This window comes from Temnothorax longispinosus, chromosome 3, assembly GCF_030848805.1.
Source record: "Temnothorax longispinosus isolate EJ_2023e chromosome 3, Tlon_JGU_v1, whole genome shotgun sequence".
In the NCBI taxonomy this organism is placed as follows: domain Eukaryota; kingdom Metazoa; phylum Arthropoda; class Insecta; order Hymenoptera; family Formicidae; genus Temnothorax; species Temnothorax longispinosus.
Genome location: NC_092360.1, coordinates 5,678,605 through 5,698,330, shown reverse-complemented (window position 1 = coordinate 5,698,330; position 19,726 = coordinate 5,678,605). Strand labels below are relative to the sequence as shown.

The window sequence follows — 19,726 nt, the reverse complement described above, 5'->3', positions numbered from 1 at the left end:
TCTCTCTACGCGCGGATACGCAGATCTCGGCCAAAGCTTCGTCTGCAGCTCATCTACGCTTAGAAAGACGGTAAAAGTCTTATGTTCTCGACAGCACAGAAAAACGTGTCTTTGAGTATCTTATTACTTTCTGGTTTACGGTGGTTTTATTTGGTCATTATGATTCATAAAGACTGACAATACAGAATATTCATGATTCATACAGAAACTTTTAATTAGTAGTGCAAAATGTATTTGAAATAATACATAAAATTTAGACTGGGAAAAAATTAAATTAAAATGATAAATAACTGTTCTTCGTGTATTTCATATTATTTTCTGTACATTTCGTTGTTTTGAGTGAGCGGCATTGAACAGACGAATTTATAGAATGATATTTCTAGAGAAAATATAACAAGGTAGAGGAGTAGAGACGCAGGAGTAGGAAAGCGAGCATTATTCCGCAGCAAATTCGCTGAGAGAGCTCTGCGAGCAAATAATTAGGTACGAGCGGCTAATTACTAACGAGCGATACGCGCTCGTTACAATCGTATAGTGCGATACAAATTTGTTTGATTAATACGGGTCTTGCATAACTGTATGGGGAACGCAAGATTATATTCGGGGGCAGCGGAATTGATTGGAGAAACAAAATGATCGCGGTGATGATGTGTAATTCCATACAATTCCGCCGACTACCATTAACGATATTGCGTATGCGACAGGCCGACGCGAACTGATAGAATCTCGTTAAAATTGCATTAAATGAGTGAACGCGCAGTCCAACGGAGTACAAATATGTATGTAATTATTTCGGTTTACACAAGATAATAATTCACAACGCAATTAGTTTTACGTGTCCATTCCATTACGGCGCGTTTTGTTATGAGGAGAGAATCGTAGGTCCTAAGAAAATTATAATAATGGTAAAATAAATACAAAGAAATGTAAGAATATTTAATATATGTAATCAATAATTTATGTATATTTAATATATGTAATAAATATTGTGTATGTGTATATTTAACAACTTTTTAGTTTTTTTATATTATTATAAATATCTTTATTAAAACATGTTGTCCTCTCTCAGATACAAAAATTATTAATAATTATTCTTTAAAATAAAATGTTTCGCACAAGGTTCAATATATTTCTATAAAATTTCTAAGATAAGTATTATTTCTATAATATATAACATAAAATTGTATACAGTAATACTTAAAGTTAAATAAAATTAGATACAATAATATTTTTTCAAAGCGAAGAAACGAGACAGTGATATTAGGTGTATAGCGTTAGCTTCAATACCTAATATATATCTTCTAATTGTAAGTCCGTAAGTCGGTGACCGTAAAGAGTAGTGAGGAGACGGTCAAAGGATTAATATCGGCTTTAATTTCGGCTTTGCCAACACAGGATATCGGGTTCTGCAAACATAGCTGCGTTAAGATCTGTCGTACATACAGTCTCTCGATAGTCTCGCACCGCGTCGCCGCTGGGTCGAGGAAGACCGGCGGAAGGGTGTTCGGGGGTGATCGGGGGTGGTTCTGCCGCATAAAGGGTCGTGGATATTCGACGCCCCGGCAGTAAGCGCCGCGACGTCCGTCGGAGACGCGACATACAGCGTTCGCACGCGAAAACTCGTGTCACGTGGCTACGAAACGGCACGTAATACTTCTTGACAGTATTTCGCACAGAAATCGGAGGACAATCGAAGATCTTTTTTTATATACCTTTTATGCGAAAAGCTGAATCGTAACTGAGGCGAACGCGATTTTATAGTTGAACAGATATGGATTTTGTCAAATTGAAAAGGGAATTTTTTTCTTTTACTGTTTTTCTTATTTTTTATTTGTTTAATTTACCCAAGTTATACTGATTAAATATCTATCTAATAATTAAATCAATATGTGATTTAAATAGATTTATTGTATGATAATCGTGTGTACGAGAAATTGGCGAATTAATAAAGTGCACGCACTATGATTATGTGCTGGTTGACATGGATATCTGACTGTATCTGTGACAAATAGGTATTTGTCAGTGACAGTTGCTGACAAATAAATTGCTATAAATGTCAGAACAAGGTATGTTAATAATAGCAAATTTATATAAATTTTTTCTTTAAAAAATTTGATAATTATTTATCAAAGAAATAAATTATACAAATAATTATTATTTAAAAATTCCTACTTTGTCATTTATTTATTAAAATATTGTTATATTTTTAGTTTGGTATATTTATACAAGAATCGTAGAATGAGATTTAATATGAGAAATATTTTAAATAAAATTATTGAAATAATTTTTTATTGGAAAATATTTATTTTTCATTACTTATAGTAATTTTGAAGATTTGCTGCAACCAGATTATTGTTTAACAGATACAATAAATTGATTTATCTCTTTATTATAATAAAAAAGCAAGTTATGTAATATATTAATACAATAATTAAAAATGTATGTTTTTCATACAAAATTTTTGTAAGCTGCTTATTATCTTCTCTATGTTCCTTTAATTTGTGCAAAACAGACGAAAGGATAGTTAATTCCGATTGTTATTGTTAAGATTCTCGAAACAATCTAACTTTACCGTGCACATATCTTTTCGAAAGCTTTATTCAATAACCTGCATAATGCAATTATGACGAGACCTGTTGACATAAATAAGAATCAGGTTGAATGTATTCAAAATATTAAATGCACATTAAAATACATAAGTAAAGTTTTATATAAGTTTGTTATGAATAACAATAATATCCAAACAAGATTATAATAACAATAACTATAAATTAGCTTATAAAAAGAACAAAATTAAAAAATGAACAAATGTTTTAAATTGATTCTTTCTAAGATTTCTCAAGTTTTTAATAATCCATGACTAAAAAACATTGATTATACATATAATTTTGAAAATATTAATATTTAGTTTAAAATATAGTTTTATTCTACATCGTATTTTTGATAGAAAAGCGTGGTTGTATAAATACGTTCTGCATATCGTTAGAAATAATTCTGATATATAAAATGACAATTGGGGCTTATATAATATTGTGTATGTACATAGTGTTTTCAAATTATCACGATATAGCTAGTTAATAAAATTGATGAAAACACAAAGAATCTTAATAAACATATAGGCAAACATAAGCTGATATTTGAAATTATTGAAATATGAGTGATTTTATGACACGTATAACCACACGAAGAAGCTTAGCTTACAAAATAAAAAGCTGAATATTCCGACTGATGGTTAGTTCGCGGACGTATGTTTACAAGATTGTTTTTGCGAGTTCTATTAGAAAGTTTTCTCATGTTCCGAACTCATGATCTATAGTTCCGAAATATCCTATACGCTAATATAAGAAACTTGTAATATAAGAAACTGATACGAACCAATGGAAGTTTATTAATAGTTCGAGTGTCGAGCAAAATTGCTATAAGCTTCTGATATGACGTAGACGATATTATTTCCAGGTCATGAACTGATCTTTAGACAAATGGCGTGTAAATATAGTTCAGGGTCTGTTGCCCGAGCCAAACGAGAACGAGTCGCGCGCTGTATTAGCGCAGATTGTACTTAGTCCACTTTTCCGTGGCATAATGGTCTCGAATAACGTCTCATTGCGGAAGCTGGCGAAATTGTCTTACCTGTAACAGAAAGCGCGTAGTTTATCGTGCATTCCTCTTGGTTCTCGTACGCGTACGACGCGTTTCTCGGAAAAAAGCGCGGAATTGCTTTTCAAAAATATTACGGGAAAAGAAGTTCAAAATTGAAGTTATTAATACAATATTGTTTACAATAAAGATATTCGAAGGCATAAAAGTTTTCTGTCGTTTTACCAAAAGAAAGTCTGATAAAATTTGCAATCACAGATAAATGATTGATAAATGTTGAATTTTTCAGCTTGCTCTTTCATCATAAACAAGATCCTAATATTATATTAATTTATTGAAAAATAAAATAATATAAAAAAAAGATAAAATATTCGTTTTACCTCTTGTTGTGAATTTTACAAGTTTGATGCAAAGGATAAAAGTTAAAATGTTGCCCACTCAAGTTTCTCTTTTACAGATTAATAAAAAAATTAATCAATATGTACGTAATATAAAAAAATGATCAATAAAATTTTCTTTCAAAAATATCTTCTTCCTCGCTTTGCTAAAAATATATGACAATAATATGGTTAGTCGTTTCTAGCCGCTTTCACGTAACTCAGGTACGCGCCGAGTTTTAAGGAGTCGAAGTCAACGTCGAGCGAGACAAAGTTATCCGGAGAACTAGCTTCCATACGTCAGCGAGAGTAACACCGATACACTCGGCACGTAAACACCGGAAAATAGATGAACCCGTCTCGTCCCGGCTCGTAAATTCTCAGTTGCCGTAGCGGTAAACACGCGCGTCCCGGTGAATTGGGCATAAATATAATTTAAAGTTAGCCGATCGTCACACGTAATTCAAAGTCACCGACGCGAGAAAAGAGCGCCCGGTGGGAAAGGCTCGCTTACGTAACATAATTCGCGACGATTCCGCGGTGACGGTCTCCGTGACGACGACAGGGCAATGTAATCCTTTCGATGGCGACCGACTTTAAAGACGGAACTTAATTCGCTTCCGCGGCATACGGCCTCCGGTGGATCGGGAACTTTTTACCAGCCTCACTCTCATCTTCTTTCTTCGCGAAAGGCGAATCGAGCTCTCCTTTCTTCGATTAGTGCTGCATTATTCATGGAGCCGGGCAATTACAATTTCCCCGAGCCCGGTCGTGCGAAAGAGAATTAAAAGCGGTCCGGGTTTCATCGACTCGCCGATTGGTTTGGATCGACGTGTAAATTAATGGCTATGTTACTCAACTGCGCAAAAAGACGCGAGAGAATGATGGAGTATTTGCGCGCACAGCAGCGCGGCTTAATGAATACCATTACGTAGAATTTTTATGTACAGAAATCCTTTATACAAAATTATAAAATAATAATTTATTTCGTATGTACTACAATAATATTTGCACGGATTTTAGAAGAGTTTAAACATTTATCGGAATTTTTAATTAATTTTGTTTATTTATTCGAGATGTGTAAAGTAGAAAATTTTGCTCATTAATTTGCATAATATTTTTAGATTGTTGGGCTGGGATTCAAAGAGAGCATACACACACACACACACACACACTTATTATACGCAATATACAAGACAACGTATTTATTATTGACTCACTGAGCGAGAGTACGTACAACGAGAAGAGATACAATCTGACAATGATTAGCACCGGTACAGCAAAAAACGCGAAACAGAATCTGAAGCATGGCACGGTTCATATATAAAAAAAAATAATTTTGTAAAAAGAGCACATTGATCAACGCTAACTTAAATCTTACTCCACTTAAATCTTACTTCAACATAGATTTAATATCGTAAATAATTTTACCTAAATTTTCCGTCAAATTCATAAATTTTTCGTTAAATTCATAAATATGTTGTATATTTCGTTATTTATTTTTAGATTATCGTACTGACTTATACTTTTTACATTCTAGATAATCATTTGGGCCGCATTGTCTCACATAAAGAATACGTGTTATAAGAATGTTGGAAAACGGAGTTACGCAAGCTGCTAAATTTATATTTATGCTGCACATTTATAAAGGAGACTCTTCTACGATATACGCTGAAGATTAACGCTCTCATTTAGTCACAGTGACCAACGTACCAAAGACAATTGCATCGTCGGAATAATTATGCCAGAAACAACAGCACAAAAATTCCCATAATGATCAGTAAAATCTATCAGAATAAACATCGCATCATCAGTCACTATACAATGCTAATTTATCAGAAGAAATCCGTTTCTTTTCGAGCCGGAGCACGGCGTAAATCGGGAGGGCTGGTCAAATTTCGGAAGATATAATATCTCCGTCAACTCAAAAATGGTGCAAATTACATGATGTAGCATTAGGCGAAAGAGACAGGACTCACACGTCGGTTTTATGCGTCTACTGCTCGATTTTGGAAATTTTCTGGGACAATTTCGGTCGATGTTCGGAACTTGCCGCAGCGCTTGGATTGACTTAAGAATGAGACACGTCGCGATATTATGGGACACTTCGGGAACTGTTTAGACGGCTTATCTAAGCGGACGTCAAAGAGGTCCTGCGAGAAGGCGTCGCGGCGTCTCAGATCACTAATCGCCAAAGCCAGGAGGTGGGGCTTGACGACTAAGGAGGTCGCCGAGTTGCCTGCGATGAAAAAACTGGTACCGACTCGTATCACCTCAGGCTCGGCCACATGGACGACTTTGGCTATGATCGCTTTGATCTTAGGCAGCGGTATGGTCCTAGCATACATCTGCGCACCTTGTATCACGAGGAACAGATAGGATGAAGTTGATGCGAATCTGACAGTGCAACCGACTAGCAAAGAGATCATTGCTGAAAACAGGTAATTGATTACTCCACTTTACTTCTGAACAATAAGGTGCACTTTTAAAAAGAAGCCTAATCAAAAAGATGTAATATGTAAAAAAAAGAAATAATAACAAAAAATATTAATTTTTATAGGGAAATCTCTCAAGCACCAAATATTACAATTCTATTATAAAAAATTATGATTTTTGCTTCTTTTAAGACAAAAAATATATTTTGATTTTTCCAGTAAGTAGATACTTTGAATGCCTAGATATTTTAAAAAACAATATCACGGGTAAATGCATACAAAAAATACGACGCATGCTGTGATAAAAGTTGTGTTACATGTACTAAATATTATAGTTTTGTTTTCATAAAACGTATGCATTTTAGTTTATTTTATTAAATATAAAATTAATATTTTTCTCTATGAATGAATGAATGAAAAATTGATAAATTCTTTCGAAACATGTCGATTATTTATGTTTTACTTTTATTATTATTATTATTTTCTGTATAAGAATTTCAGAAAAGACTTATCATTATGTATTTTTATGTATGTAAGCAAATCACATCTTTTATTTTTATCATTTTATTAATATAATTCCAAGAACTTAACACTTTTATAAATATTTCTAAACATAAAAGTAAAGAAAAGATAAGTAAATCTATGTTTTTATATTTGGTCAATAAAATTAGAGATTTGAAATTAAAATTCAATAATGTATGTGCATTTATAATAGTTAATCTTTTATTCGTGTGAATTTCTTTGATAAATGGTTAGCCAAAACCGTTTCTTGAATAAATAGCCAAAACTGGAATCACATTCTAGTTCACTTAGACGTGTAATTGTAAACTAAAAATTTTTATCATCATTGTTGTCACATGTTAAAATTTACATCTTAATGGATAATTCAGACAAGTTTGAAATAGATTTGGGCAATTAAAAATATATTGCAAAAAAATATTATACTTACAAGATTATTCCCAGATTTCAGTACATTCCAGTTTGGCATTTCTTAGTTGACCAGCGGGACAATCCTTCAATGGAACTTGTATGACATTTGGTTCAGCAATTACCATTATGACAAAGGTTGATATTAATAGAACAGTAATTATCAAGTATGCAGTGAAGATACCGCAGCTATTCTTCATGTGTTTGAAATGCATTTTGCTCGAAACAGAAGCAGAAATCAAATCCAAAGCTTTGCAATTTATATCGGAATAAGAAACTGCAACTGTTGTTTTTAATATGTAGCGTCTTGCACAGGAATTTTCTATTTTATATCGTTTTCGGTCATAAACACGTGCCAATCATAAATGTACGTGACAAACGTGATGCGTATGTATAGTAAAAGATATCAAATCCTTACATAAAAGTGTATTATATACAGTACTTTCTTAGTATCTAATCTAGTAATATAAAATATATTTTTGTTCTCAACACTTCTCGAAAAAATGTAAATATTTTAATATCCTACTTTAATCGTTAATCCTTTATGCGTTATTTTTATTATTATATTTTATTATCTATTATTATTACTTTTATTATTAAAAAATAGCATATAACTTACAACAAAACTCAAGCAGCAATAAATACTCAGGCAGCACGCATGCATAAAAGATATCGTAAAGGCATCTTTTAGACATGTATGTTATCTGAGTATATAATAATCTGGCAGAATAATCACATATGAATATAATAAGTAAATAGTATATGTTATATCTCTCTTTCTCTCTCTCTCTCTCTCTCTCTCTCTCTCTGTTCCTTAGAAATCCCGCTGGAAATTTCTTTTAATTTTGATGGTAATTATAAATCACAAGTATCAAGGATGAATGCGTTTCTTTTCTCTAAAAATAGTACACATAATTAAATTGATAGTGAATTTGATAAAAATGATACTGATAAGCATCTTTAGAAATAACTAAAGGATTTGTCTTTTTTCCCTTAACATTTATCAGATATTATCAGATATAAAATAAACTGTCTGTTTTTTTTTTTTATATAGTTTTAATAATTTTCAATAATAATTTTATTAGTTAAAAAGAACAGCTTTTGTTCTTTTAACCTTCTTGAAGATAAAACTTAACAAGAGAAAGGAAAAATATACTTATTCATTTTTAATTAAACAATGAAAATACAGGTTTAAATTAATATAATACTATCATGTACACACACATAATTTACAATAGTTTATTTTTCATTATTTCTTTACAATTTACTTATAATTGTTGTTTAGACGAACATATGAAGTGCAACCGCATTTTCAGATATCCATGTAACTGCAAGCCAAAAATTGATAATTAACCTAATTGGTAATTACTATCATATTATTATTAAATTTTTTATTTTGTAGTTAATTATTAATTCATAACTGGCTAGAAATGTGTAAATATTTTAAAACATATTGCAAATAAATTGTACCTGTTTAATTTTAGATTAACAATCGGCAGCGATTAGCAATCGAATCCCATTTTGACCCTATGGGACACTTTGGTTGAATGAGAGTTGCTTCAGTAATCGCCATTGAGATAAATGTTAATAAAAACGTAATGAGCAGAGGTAAAATGTACAGTTTGTCGAAACGGATATCTTGCATGTTTCAAAAAATTCGTTACTCTAGTGATAGAAGCAACAACAAAATTTAAAAAGTCTTGTGGAAAGAAATGATTTAAATTCACCCTAGAGAGGAGAGAAGAGAGAATTATTACGCTGCACACAATGAAATTACTTCAATTATGTGGCGTTCTGCGCAAGAATCTTCTTTTATACTGTTCGCAATCATAAATGATATCAAGAGCAATGTATGCTACAAACGTGACGCAAATGTTATAAAAGTTATGTTACAAGTTATATTATAGTTATCTTTTGATGCATGTATTATGTTATCTTTTTATTGTCTTTTTTATTGAATACAAAATATATGTATTCTTTTATTGATATTTATTTTTTTCTCTTTTTTGTCCTCCTTCCTCTCTCTCTCTCTCTCTCTCTCTCTCTCTCTCTCTCTCTCTCTCTCTCTCTCTCTCTCTCTCTCTTTCTCTCTTCAGTTCTAGAAGCAATGAATTTTTTTATGCCTGAATGTAATTTTCATGCGTCAATTTTTTATATTACTATTTTTTAATAAAAGTATATAAAAAGATTAAATAAATTTAAAACATAATCATATGTCTTGTAAGCTATATTTTTCATATCACTTTATTAATCTTATGATTTAACATTTTCTTAATTTTACTGAAGATAACAGTGGGGAAAAAAAAATAAGTTTGTCTTTTTATATATATTTATTGAATAAATGTAAACCAAATTTTAATATGTTGCATCTTCCACAAAAATTAAATTTCTTTGAACTTTTAAAAAATTAGAAAATAATAAATTTGTTTTTTTTATGTTTAATTATGAATCTAAAAGCATTAATTTTTTGTAGCTGATAAACGAATAAATATATCCATAAATATTTAAAAAATGTTGCATAATAATATATTGAGAACTTTATATCTTCTTTGAACACCTCATCAATTCGACTCGTCTAAGTTCTAATTTAGTGTCTACCACGTGATAAAGTTGATATTAATAAAGGAATAACCAACACACACGCATATGTAATAAATGTGAATATGGATGATTATTTTTAATGTTTACAGATAGCGTTTTGCTGGTGATTGAAGCATCAACAACAAATCTTGTAAAAATATATAATAATGCTGCAGAATAATCATAAATAAAAATTAAATTTTATAATAATATGTTGCATTTTGCGCGGAAATGTCGTTTTATTTCGTTAGCAATTGTAAATCACATTTGCAAGTATGAATGCATATATAGTAAACGTGATGTGCATGTTATAAAAATTATGTTGCAAATAATAAAATATTATAGTTTTGTTTTTTTATCGGAATGCGTATTATTATTCTTTTATTAAACATAAAACATATATTATTTTATTGAAAATCGTTTTCTTGAAGATAATCAATAAGTTCTCTTTTTAAATTGCTACATGCTATTTTTATGTTAGCTTTTATTTCTTTTATGTTTATTATTATATTTTATATAAACTAAAAGACGTGAAGTATCAATGTCAAGATATTACGTCAAACTCACTTTAACAATCCTGAATAAAACTTAATAACTTCTTTTTTTAAATTTTAAGGGTAAAAGTACTTGAGATAAGGTTATATAAAGTATTAATAAACTTGTCTTTTTATATTCAATTCATGAAGCTGCAGACTTTATAAATCAAAACTCAGAAATTATCCATTTACAGTAGTTTATTTATATTTGCTTTCACTTACAATATCCACTTGTAATCATTTCTATTGTTTTCCAAATATAAACTGCAATCTCATCGTCGAGACTGCAAGTCCTCTGTAACTGCAAGTCAAAAGTTGATGTTAATATAATTGATGCACACTATCATATTATTATGTTAAAGTTTTTGTTTTTTTGGATTTTAATAATTAATTTACCATAGAACTTTTATTATAAGTATTATAACATTAGAATAATAAATCAGTTTTTGTAATTCAACAAATTAAATTAATATTTAACAAATTACATATATAAATTTATTAAAGGCTTAAAATATCATCCAATAGTCCTGAGTAAGTTAATGGCTTCTTCTTTACAATTTTAAAGATGACCATATGTATATAGATATCAGAAAAACGTGTCAATGATTCTCTTTATATGCGCATAATGAAATTATGAGTCTAAAATCAAAACTCAATAATATTTGCATAATAGTTTATTTTTGTCTGTTAATTTATTCTTTGCTTATATAATTTTCTCCACTGTTTCTCAAATATATACTGCAATTGTATTACTGTCAGATTTTCTTGCAAACCAAAAATTGATGTTAATATAATTTGTTGTCATATTATAATATTAAAATTTTTTTTTTTGTAATTTAATATTTAATTTATTATAGAAATTAATGTAACATTTAAATGTTTTATAGGAACAACCTTTGTATATGTCTATATGTATTAGACAAACATACGTATACTAGTTTTGATAATTTGACAAATTGGAGAATTACATATTTAAGTTTATTACTAGATGTGTAATGTTACATTTCTCACAATTATCAAAATTAACACGTTAATTATATGAGGCACAGTCAAACCAATTGAAATAACGATCAGTTGTATCATTAAAAGATAAAAATAAGAAAAAGATTATAGTTAAAAAATGTATAACAAAGTAGTTCTCAAAATATATGTTAAACAAATTATACCTGTCTTTAGATTCAGTATTGACTTCTGCATTTTTCACCAACTTGTACTTTGTCAGGAGGACATTGAATCGGAACATTTATGATGCTTGATTCAGTGACCACCATCATGATAAAAGTTGATATTAGTAAAAAAGTGATCATCAAATATAAAGAAAATATGTTTGTACGACTTTTTTCCATGTTTTTGAAAAGTTTCTGGAAATTAAACCAAGAATCAAATCTGAAATATGTCGCAGAAAATGATCACGGTTATAAAATAATTTTTAACTTATGACATTTTGCGTGAAAATTTTCTTTTATACTGCTACAGTCATAAATAATTTGAGTAAAGAATAAATATATATGACAAGAACATCACGATTGTACATAAATATAAAACTGTAATATAATATTAAAATATCTGTAATATAATTTTTATTATGTACATATATATAATATAGAGATACATACATACATATACGTATATAATAATCCTTTGTGAGAAACGTGTTGTTATAAAAAAATTTTTTAAAAATAAGTCTTTAAATATTATCATTTTGTAAATCGCCTATTTTTTTATATTGTTCCTAATTTACTCAATAATTTCTTTAATTTTCAAGGAAATGAGGAAGAAAGTAATAAAAAACTTGTCTTTTTTACAACCAATTAATGAATCTATAATATAAAAAATTATGTCATTTATTTAATGCACATAAACAATTATTTTATATAGATGCATAATAAAAATTTTATTATTATTAAAAATAAAAATATATTATATGCAAAGTCATACATAATTCAGAAAACATAGTTAAAAGATGCAAATAAAAATCAATCGTCACATTGCGTAATCTATTATTCACAAACGTTTTGAATGAATAATAACTCCAATTGTTCTAAATAGAATCGTGCATTTTATTTGATAAATTAATTAAAGCCATTGTAGTTATACATTTACGTTTTGTAATAAATTTCTATCATGTCACGCTTAATATAATTATTGAAAGCTGTTATTGATTAAGAGTTTATAATGACCAATTTTACAAAAAGCTCATGTTTGCAATGCTCGCGGCTTAAAATCAAAATATGAGGTGTAGAAGTACGAGATACGATCTCTAAAATGCGTACTAACGCTTTCACAATAAATAAAAATTATGTTTGTGATGATTTGTATAGTTGGGTCGAATAAAATTACAAAGTAAGGATTATTTTAGTGTAATTGTTTCAATTTTAAATCTTACAGATACAATCTTATAGATACAATAAAATATGTTTACTTTTAACGTTATTTATATATACTAATTATAATGCTATTATTATTACGTGCAAAAAAAGGACAGAAATTAGTTTTCTGGTATGAAATCTAATCTCATTAATATTATTCCAAATTCGTACTTCGATTTCGAGTATCTCTTTGGTACGAAAAAAAAAACGAGTTTGAACGGAATTTGTTGACGCGCCGCCGCGCCAGCGCGATTTTGACAGCGTCAGTGTACAAAATGCAGAGTAATATATACGCCGGATATCGAACTGTTCTGACTATCATTTCGCACCCGGGCTTCGTGAATTTTTTATGATTTTCATAATCCCTTTATTACCGCGCCTGCGTTTGTTCGCGCATCGCCGCACCGCATCGCCCACGGGCGATAAAACCATTCATTAATTAGTCGGCGCAAAAAAGCAGCGTTATTTATATCGCTGGGCAGGAGCTTCTTTTTGCCCTTTCTTTGCTCCCATACCGTGTGTATCTCTATTTTTTTCTTCCGCTCAAAGTCGCGGCGCGGTTTGCACGCAACGCACACGATTCGTCGCGACGTCTTCGCGGTAATGCGGCTGTGGAGAAACGCGCGCTAATTAAAACGCCCAAAGTGTCGTTTGTCATACAGGCGCCGATTATTTGCGCCGTTGCCTTCGTAAATTTCTAATTTAGGTCACGCCGGTTAGGATTTGTTCACGCGAATGCAACACGCGCGATCGACTGCACCGGGGCGGGCGTGCATAGTTACAATACCTCGCTACGGTATGCCGACGGGTATGACGTCGCGCACGCTGCACAGAGGCGTTTCAATTATTTTACAGCTCGACGAATTTACATAACGGGATAGCCCGCGGTCCCGAGTTTATTATACATATATCGGCATTAATTAGTTATAACGCATTGGTCCTGCGAACGAACGCCCACGCGCGCGACCGCGCGTCTGCTGGAGATTGAAGAACAGATTGCGCGCCGTACGTGTTTTTCGACGGTCGGCTCGTTGGCCAACTATAATTATTTCTCGAGTTGAAGTTAAAAGTAGACTAAAAAAGAGACTTGCATTGCCTGCGTCGTGATGTCAAACTAATCGGGACGCTATTTTTTGTCGAGCGAAGCAAATCACTCTACTCTTATTTAACGCGTTGTTACAAAAGGACGGTTTTGGATTTTTAAAGAAACGACCATAAGAATACGCGTCTTAATTATATATATGTACTAAAATACAAATGAAATTTTTTAAGTTGGAAATGCTGCTTATTAAACGATCGTACTTATTGTAACGAAGGCTTCGTATTATTTATGGCATATTATGTTAATTCCTGTTTCGCATAAACTATACGAAAGCTTACTAAGTAGCCATGTATATTCATACGCAAATGTATGCCGAAACTTACTAACCCTATTTAATGCCGAAATATTGTCGAGGATTTACATATGGGTCTAATGAGCAGATTGGATCTAATTCTTTGACTTACAGCTATACACCATAAATTTCAGCGGCCGTCAGACGAGCTGCGCGCAGATTTAAGAAATACATGAATATTTGCAGCATTGTAAGAAGAGTTACGTGCCTAAATGTAACGGATACTTGATTTAATTTAGACATATTATTTCATGGCTGGCGAATGATCAAAAAAATTAAACATTCTTTTGAATTTATCATAAAATATATGAATTTGTTATAAGAGCATGAGATATAGCTAAAAAATTGTCGAAGCAATTTTTCGCATTTAAATAAAGCGAAACTACAGCCCCTAATTTTATTTGTTGAAAAATGTAAAACCATTATCTTTGTTGCAGGTCGTTGTTGTGATGAGCGAAGTAATAAAAGCGGCAAAATAGTAAAGGCAGCGTCGAACAAATGAAGTATATATACATATATAAATATGGGTATATATTCATAAGAATACTTTATTTATAATATCCATGTAATTTCAGAGTGTAAAATAAATGCAAATTGCAGAACGCGCGTTACCGCGAAAATATGTTGCAATGTCATTTATTATACATTAGGTAATCGCGCGTGAGTCGCGTAAGGTAAAACAAGAACGTAATTAAAATTATGTTTTTTTTTTTATGACGTACTTAAGAACGGTGTAACGTAAATATCTGCAATTTATTACGCAGATATTAATCCATCACAAAAGTATAATGTTGTCTAATGAATTCATTATTCAAAAGAAATTAATAATTTAACTGAACATTGTAGGTTTAAGTAAACATTATTGTTACGCGTGAAAAATTATTGTAACGATTATAATAATGCAACATCCTATGTTTATACATCTAGATTTTTACGCGAAATATTAGCGTAAGAATGAAGATTATATATGTATACGGTGAAGGCGATTATTTAATACGTAGAATGTATTGAATTGTATACTGTGACTTACACACTTGTAAGATTATTGCTCAAGCGTAAGAATAATTCTTGGATGTTACATCGATAAAACGTGTAAATTTTACTTTTTTATACGGGCAAGTAAGCGTTTAGCGATGCGCGTGCCGCGTGGCGATAATTCAGACTGCGCTGTATCAATTATCAATTAAGAAAAGAACATTTGAAATTGTTATATTTTTGAAATATTTCTGTTATAATTTTTATCGATAATATTATAGATGATTGCAGAAGAACGGAAGTATATCACGGCAAAAAGAGAGATTGTTATAAATATGTATCTACTTTGTATATATACATAATATATTTAAGTATATACATGATTATAATTTGAGCGATGTGTATATGTATCAGTATCAATTGCTTGTATCGATTTTCTCGTTTATCACGCAATTTATGTCAGTTATCGTTCAACGTTTCTCATGTTATTATTAGAGTAGGGTAGTACATACAACGCAGATCTTTACTGAAGAGAAATAAAACTTATACAAAATAAATGAAGATTATATTGTGTATAACTTGAATAAACCTACAATTTTTGTTTTATTTAAGAAATATCTTACCTCGCACAAGCGCTATATAATCAAACTCTCATTACTATGAATGACGCACTTACTTAATTTTTATTAATATTACCCATCTAAATTTTCTATATTTCGATATAGCGTGATATTTGTGATATATATATATAATATACAGAATACAAATCAATTTAGATTTACAGGAGACTCTTTTATACGTCGTACATGGATCTAAGAAGACACCTGATGTAAGTAATTTATAAAGTTCATATTTAACTCATAAACTCATTGTTCAAGAAAAACTTCGCAAATTCTTATTCGGTTCTTCGCGAATTCGCGCTATTCTTGTCGCGATCTATAATTTATGAAAGATTAAATTCCCCAACGTTATCTCTTTCTTGACGAGATATTTCACTGTATTGGATGACATAATAAATGTAATACACGAATATAGCAGTATTCCGTTATATAATAGCTGCTACATTTTAGTTCTCTCTAATTAAATGGCTGCGAGACTGCCATTAGTTTAACGCAGAATTATAGCTACGCAGTTGAAGAGGATATGATAACATCCTATCCCACTGTCTGACGCTGTCACGCACCGTATGTATTGTTTCGCGAATAAACGAAATTAATACCGTGTTAGTTTCTTGATGAAGACGCATCGGAACAGTAATTCTAATGGCCTGCCTTTTGATTCTGATATAAATAATTTGAGACTGTATAATATTTAAAATTATAAAAATTTCTGAAACCTGACAAAAAAATATATTGTTTCTAAAATAAATACGATAAAAAAACACGCGCGTATTATTATTAAAATAAATAAATATTTAATCAGATATTAACAACAAAATATTGTTTTAATTATAATTCATAATCTCTGTCTAACGTGCAATAATATGAGAATAATTTAAGTTACAAATAAATTATTTTTAATAAGAATCAAACTTATTAGGAGAATTAATCGAATTTCTTAACTAGTTATTATATATATAAGTACCTGACGTCTGTATGTCTGTATGTCTGTCTGACCGCAAACTACTCATTCGTTATATAGTGGACCGAATTTTAAAGTAAACATATGTTGTATATGAAGAAGAAGTATTTCCCGGGGGGTGCCATAAAGTGTATAATTTTTCTTTACCGATTTTTTTGGAAACCGGTTCCAAAATTTTTCCAATTTTTCCGGAAATAATTGACCGAATTTCAAAGAATTGTTTATGAAGTAGGGGTAGAATTTGCCGGGGATTGCCATAAAGTGTATTATTTTTTGTTACCGATTTTTTGGAAATTAGTTTCAAAATTTTTTTAATTTTTCGAGAAATAATAAGTATTAATGGATCGATTTTCTTGAAACCAGTGCCAAAATTTCTTTTATTTTTTTAGGATAAATTTAATCTTTCATTAATGAATAATTTTTCATTGATGGATCGATTTTCTTGAAACCGGTGCCAAAATTTTTCTAATTTTTTGGGGATGGCAATGACGTGTAGAATTTTTTATAACCGATTTTTTGGAAACCGGTTCCAAAATTTTTTTAATTTTTTAAGGATGACGACAATGAGTTTAATTTTTCACTAATGGACGTTAATGCCGGTGCAAACACGACATAACCCTAGAGACCGGCCCTAAGGTATTCATTAGGCATTTTCCTCCCCCAACGAGAAAAAAAAATGGTCCAATATCTCAAAATTTGCGTGAAATTAATAAACACACAGGCATTTATGATGTGGAAAAATTGAAACTTCTTTAAAATCAAAAACAATGTATAAATTTTTATCAAAATGAGAGTAAATAAAAGGGTTGTACTACCTGACTTGAGTGCCAAAATGCAACGCGATACAGAATTAGAAAAAATAATTGAAAAAGTGAAAGTGAGCCAAAAATGGCGGGTCAGTGAAGGGTACATCTGCGCGATGCGCGGGAAAAATAAATATATATCTATATATGTATATACATAAATTTAAGAGAGAAAACTATAAAAAGTGGAGAAAAAATTGTCTGTGAAGAAAAAAGTAAGAACAAAGAGGGTTTAGGGAAGGGATCAAGACTAAAAAAAGGAAAAGGTTTTGAGCCCGCCGCACGAAGCGCGGGCGAAAAACCTACTATTTTATATAAAAAAATGAATTTCTCTAAAAGATGTGAAGTATCAATGTCAAGATATTACGTCAAATTACGTAATATTATTTTCAGATCTCATTTTAACAATCCTGGAGTAAAACTTAATAACTTCTCTAAAATTTTAAGGGTAAAAGCACTTGAAATAAGGTTGAGGTATATAAAGTATCAATATAAACTTGTCTTTTTATATTCAATTCGTGAAGTTGCAGATTTTATAAATTAAAACTCAGAAATTATCCATTTACAGTAGTTTATTTCTATTTGCTTTCATTTACAATATCCACTTGTAATCATTTTTATTGTTTTCCAAAACTGCAATCTCATTGTCATGACTGCAAATCCTCTGTATCTGCAAGTCAAAAGTTGATGTTAATATAATTGATGCACACTATCATATTATTATGTTAAAGTTTTTGTTTTTTCAGATTTTAATAATTAATTTACTATAGAACTTTTATTATAAGTATTATAACACTAGAATGATAAACCAGTTTTTGCAATTCAACAAATTAAATTAATGTTTAACAAATTACATATATAAAATTATTATTACATGTATAATATTACATTTTCCAAAATTGTCGAAGTTAATAAATGTCCATTTGATGTATCATCAAACTAATAGAAAAAATAATATTCAATTGTGTTATTGAAAGGTATAATAGCAAGATCAAAAAAGATTATAGTTGGAAAAAAAACATATAAAAGCATTTATCAAAATATATGTTAAACAAATTGTACCTTTTGTTTTTTAACCCGCGGGTGTGCGGCATTTTCCATGAGAATCCTCTCTCTGACCTTCAGGACATTTGGATTTGGGTCGTGATGGAGCATCTATTACACTAGACATAGGCAGTGACCACACCATCGTGATAAAAGTTGATATTAATAAGAAAGTCATCATCAAGTGTGTAAAGAACGCGTTGGTACGGCTAATCTCCATGTTTTTGAAGAATATTAGAGAATAAAAAGAGAAATAAAAAATCTAGGATCTTATACAGCAGTAGAATATAGCTGCGGAGTAATCACAGTTGTCAAGTAATTTTTAGTTTGAAGTATTATATGTATAGGTATATGATATATATATATAATATACACGGAAGAACTTTTTTTGTACAGTTATAAATGACTAGTCAACGACAAATATATATGATAAACGCGTTTACATCCAATAAAACTTATATTGTAAGTAATAAACATCATAATTTTGTTTTGTGCAACGCATGTATGTTATAGTTTTTTCGTGACAAATATAAAATATGTTATTTTTATTTAAATTTATTTAATCTTAAATGCCATGTTCGATTTTTTATATGTTACTTTTATTATTGTTGTCATATAAAAAAAAGAGAATTTTATGAAAGGCTTAAAATATCATCCTTAATAATCCTGAGTAAGTTAATGGCTTCGTCTTTAAAATTTTAAAGATGACCATATATAGATATCGGAAACACGTGTCTCTTTATATGCATAATGAAATACGAGTCTAAAATCAACACTCAATAATATATGCATGATAGAATTTCTTAACTAGTTTTTTATAATTTGATAGCACTAATAAATGTTCGATATAATGTGAGAGAGGTTACGTAATATGAGAGATTCATTGGAAATCTTCTAACAAACATGAAAACATTCGTAGTTCACAGTTATAACTGCATTTAAAAATATGAATTTAACATATAAACTCCTCGTTAGCAGTTAAGAGATTATAAATTGCATTAATGCAGCAGAGAATAGTCTCATATAAGTCTCTATTATGACGAACGATAAAATATAAAAGCTAATACTTCTCAATTTTTCTTATTAAAGTAGTTTCAAGAAGGTGGCG

General features: G+C 30.2%; 3 long non-coding RNA genes across 4 annotated transcripts in view; 2 read left to right on the top strand and 1 right to left on the bottom strand.

Moving 5' to 3' along the window:
- The window catches only part of LOC139810811 (uncharacterized), a 168,522-nt gene that overhangs the window by 146,764 nt on the left and 2,032 nt on the right, over nucleotides 1-19,726 (top strand). The window lies entirely within an intron of this gene.
- On the top strand, nucleotides 1,553-15,751 carry LOC139810809 (uncharacterized). Of its 2 annotated transcripts, XR_011731481.1 has the most exons (4): nucleotides 1,565-1,643; nucleotides 1,903-2,066; nucleotides 5,515-6,415; nucleotides 14,653-15,751. It is a non-coding gene; the product is annotated as an uncharacterized lncRNA (long non-coding RNA). The 2 variants fall into 2 exon arrangements; XR_011731480.1 differs by having other exon boundaries at nucleotides 1,553-2,066.
- LOC139810810 (uncharacterized) lies at nucleotides 8,552-10,668 on the bottom strand. The gene is made up of 2 exons (XR_011731482.1): nucleotides 8,807-10,668; nucleotides 8,552-8,664 (listed from the first exon to the last, which is right to left on the bottom strand). It is a non-coding gene; the product is annotated as an uncharacterized lncRNA (long non-coding RNA).